The following is a 4432-nucleotide window of genomic DNA, read 5'->3' on the forward strand; positions in this document are numbered from 1 at the left end:
CATTTGAATTCAATAGTCTTCATCATAAAAGATCCATTACAAGAAGTATCGAGCATGGAGCAATTACTGAGAGAAAGCCGAGCATAATTTTTTTGAATAGTCTTTTCTTTTGAGAGATCATGATTGGGGCATGAGTATAACATTGACTTAATCCTCCCCCAAGCTTGAGCGATGCTTTCTCCTTCGCGAGGCCAAAAATTATATATATAATTACGATCACGATGAACAAGATGCATAGGATAAAACTTCTGATGAAATTCCAATTTCAATCGGTTGTAGTTCCATGATCCCATATCATCACATAGCCTAAACCATGTCAATGCCTCTCCCTTCAAAGATAAAGGGAAGACCTTCTTCTTGATAATATCCTCGGGCATACCTGCAAGCTTAAATAATCCACAAACTTCATCCACATAGATTAGGTGCAAATCGGGATGTAATGTTCCATCATCTGTGAAAGGATTAGCTAGCAGTTTCTCTATCATACCCGAAGAGATTTCAAAGTAAAAATTTTCAGTAGGTTCAGTAGGTTGAGGAGCAACTCTTTGCTCTACTGGTCGGGGTTAAGATACCCCGAGCAAGCCCCTCAAAGGATTATGTTCCATAGTAACAAGTGACAGTAAATTTCAGCACACTATATAAATTTTTCCTTACCAAATTCCACCTACCAAAGGCGCTTCACTCCCCGGCAATGGCGCCAGAAAAGAGTCTTGATGACCCACAAGTGTAGGGGATCTATTGTAGCCTATTCGATAAGTAAGAGTGTCGAAACCAACGAGGAGTAGAAGGAAATGATAATCGGTTTTCGGCAAGGTATTCTCCGCAAGCACTGAAATTATCGGTAACAGATAGTTTTGTGATAAGGTAATTTGTAATGAGTAAGAAGTAATAAAAGTAAATAAGGTGCAGCAATATGTCCCAATCCTATTTTAGCAAAGGACAAGCCTAGAAAAACTCTTATATAAAGGAAAGCGCTCCCGAGGACACGTGGGAATTATCGTCAAGCTAGTTTTCATCACGCTCATATGATTCGCGTTCGGTACTTTGATAATTTGATATGTGGGTGGACCGGTGCTTGGGTACTGCCCTTACTTGGACAAGCATCCCACTTATGATTAACCCCTATTGCAAGCATCCGCAACTACAATAGAAGTATTAAGGTAAACCTAACCATAGCATGAAACATATGGATCCAAATCGGCCCCTTACGAAGCAACTCACAAACTAGGGTTTAAGCTTCTGTCACTCTAGCAACCCATCATCTACTTATTACTTCCCAATGCCTCCCTCTAGGCCCAAACAATGGTGAAGTGTCATGTAGTCGATGTTCACATGACACCACTAGAGGGATGGCAACATACATCTCATCAAAATATCGAACGAATGCCAAATTCACCTAACTACTTATAGCAAGACTTCTCCCATGTCCTCAGGAACAAGCGTAACTACTCACAAAGCAAATTCATGTTCATAATCATAGGGGTATTAATATGCATAATGGATCTGAACATATGATCTTCCACCAAGTAAACCAACTAGCATCAACTACAAGGAGTAATCAACACTACTAGCAACCCACAGGTACCAATCTAAGGTTTTGATACAAAGATTGGATACAAGAGATGAACTAGGGTTTGAGATGAGATGGTGCTGGTGAAGATGTTGATGGATATTGACCCCCTCCCTATGAGAGGATCGTTGGTGATGACGATGGTGATGATTTCCCCCTCCCGGAGGGAAGTTTCCCCGGCAGAACAGCTCCGCCGGAGCCCTAGATTGGTTCGCCTCGTGGCGGCGCAGTTTCGTCCCGTGAGCTTGCTTATGATTTTTTCCTCGACGAGAGACTCCATATAGCCAAAGATGGGCACCAGAGGGATGCCAGGGGGCCCACGAGGCAGGGGGGCGCGCCCAGGGGGTAGGGCGCGCCCCCCACCCTCGTGGACGGTGGGTGGCCCCCTCTGGTACTTCTTTCGCCCAATATTTTTTATATATTCTGAAATGTGCTCCCGTGAAGTTTCAGGACTTTTAGAGATGTGCAGAATAGGTCTCTAATATTTGCTCATTTTACAGCCCGGAATTCCAGCTGCCGGCATTCCCCCTCTTCCTGTAAACCTTGTAAAATAAGAGAGAATAGGTATAAGTATTGTGACATAATGTGTAATAACAACCCATAATGCAATAAATATCGATATAAAAGCATGATGCAAAGTGGACGTATCACTCGCTGCTCGCCACGTTCGTCGCTCGCCGTGCCCGCTGCTGCTAGCCGGGTCCACCACTCGTTGCGCCCGCGTCCACCGTGTGCCGGCCTTGCTGCTCCCCGCGTGTGCTGCTGCTCATCTCACCGCGGCCGTCGCCTGCGGCGCTTGCTGCTGCGCCTCAAGCCGCCATGACCTTGTCCCGCCCCTGGCCGAGGCAGAGGCCGCCGGCCCCGCCCCCGGCCGAGCGCGCTGCGCCCGCTGCATGCTACTCACCAGCCCTACTGCTCACTACCGCTACTCTCTGCGCGTGTTGTTCTTGGTGCTTGAGTCGCCATGGCCTCGTCCCGCCCCACCGTCGACGTGTGTGTTGCACGCCAGCTGCTTGATGAAATGTTTAAGAAAGGATTGATACACTGACAAATGGGGCCATGTAGAGCAAAACGATTCAATGTAACGATGTGAAAATTTTGTGTCACGTCAGCCTGACTGGCGGGCCCCATCTGTCATAATCTCATTTAACACAGACTGATCTGCCAATCAGTGGTTTTTTCAAAAAGATTACACAAGACGTGGTGTTTTCTGGAAAAAATGTAATAGTGTTTTCTGCAAACCTAACCTTGAAAGTGGCGGTTTCTTGCTATTTACTCGAATACACATGAATACCCGGTTGCAAATTAGTGGAGCCGCCAGTGAGGGAGGGGTGCTAATGTAGCTGTGCATCTTTGTCTCAATTATACTACTTCGTTCCTTGCCGATACTCTAAGGAAAGGTTGTAATCACAATCTTGATCAATAAAGCTCATTGATTCCCAAAAATTGATCAATAAAGCTCATTAATTCCCCCCAAAAAAAGGAACAAGAAGTACGAAGTTGGACGTTCAGCTGTAAACACGGTCTCAAAACCTCTACATACAGAATCAGTTTCTTCCAAACATGCATCATGATTCGAGTACAAATTGAAGTTCACCACAAACAAACTAATCAGCGACAGTCTGACAGATCCCACATAGCGAAACTTAGCTGGCAAAAAATCTAGGACCTCAATAAGTCCCGAACGTTCAGAATTTAAGCATGCTAATCCGAATTCTTTTCATGGCAACTTTAGTCAAGGCGTTGTTGACAAAACATGGCAATTTTCTGACAAAAAATCAAACTAGAATGAAGTTGCCATGTGTTAACAACTAAAGTTGCCACCTCGCAGCAACTAAAGCTGCCATAAAAAAACATACGGGATGACACGCTTAAATTCCGAATGTTCGGGATTTATCTATTGCGAAAATCTAGCGCTGCATGAATGAGCTACCAAACCTCAATCTTCATGCCCAACTCCGGCACAACCTGGTATATCAGCAGGCAGCCGAGTCCACAGCCTTGAGATGCAAAGCCCTCACGTTTGCCCACTTTTCTGGCACCTTATCCACATCAGCCTCCACTACCGCCATCACGTTCTCGACGATCTCCTCTTCCTCCATGTCCAACCTGCCCACCTTGATCCCCGAGCAGGTCCCGGATCGCAGGTAGAGGCAAGTAGAGCTCAGGACCTTGCGGACCTGCTCTGGCCATCCAGCCCGGGTGAAGTCGACCGCGAGTGGGGCCTTTTTGGTGGAGTACAAGGACTTCCTGAGGAGGCAGGGCAACATCAGGAGTAGGGCGTAGTCAGCAAGGAAGAGGTCGTGGGAGGCGGCCAAGCGGCAGCGTGACTCGTAGGGGCCGTAGTCGGAGATGACAGAGACGGAGGAGGCCGAGTGGGCGACAATGGGGTGCGGGAGCGGGAGGAGGTGCGGCTTGGTGGTAGGCTTGGACAGGATGCGGCTGAGCGAGAGCTGGAGCACCACGAGGTCATCGCGCTCGTCCGCGAGCAGGTTCGGGGGTGCCTCCGCCGCGCGCTCGCGCATCCAGTTAGTCAGCGACACCACGGAGCTAGCCACCGTCGCGCGTGGCACCTCGTGCTCCACCTTGGTCTTTTTCTGCGGCGGCGGCATGGCTTCGGCGGCAGAGTTTAGTTTAGGGTTCACCGTGGCGGGGTAAAGAGCAGAGGAGGCGGGGAAGAGCCGGGGCACGGGACCTTATTATCTGGCTACGAGGAATGCCCTGGCCCAGGGCATAGTAGTTGGGCTCAAACCTGGCCAAACGGGCCGGACTGGCATGGCACGACCATGGTTATACGGGACAGTTATGGCATGGCCCAGCCAAGTACATTGGTCGTGCCGTGCCCTCACGCGTGCTGCCCCT

The 4432-nt window shown here is 48.5% G+C and overlaps 1 pseudogene; it reads right to left on the reverse strand.

Annotated features, from left to right (window-relative positions):
* Positions 1-3499: 3499 nt before the first annotated feature.
* LOC123101312 (ribosomal L1 domain-containing protein 1-like) lies at positions 3500-4182 on the reverse strand (annotated as a pseudogene).
* Between the last annotated feature and the right edge of the window lie 250 nt (positions 4183-4432).

This window comes from Triticum aestivum, chromosome 5A (assembly GCF_018294505.1).
Source record: "Triticum aestivum cultivar Chinese Spring chromosome 5A, IWGSC CS RefSeq v2.1, whole genome shotgun sequence".
Taxonomy (NCBI): Eukaryota; Viridiplantae; Streptophyta; class Magnoliopsida; order Poales; family Poaceae; genus Triticum; species Triticum aestivum.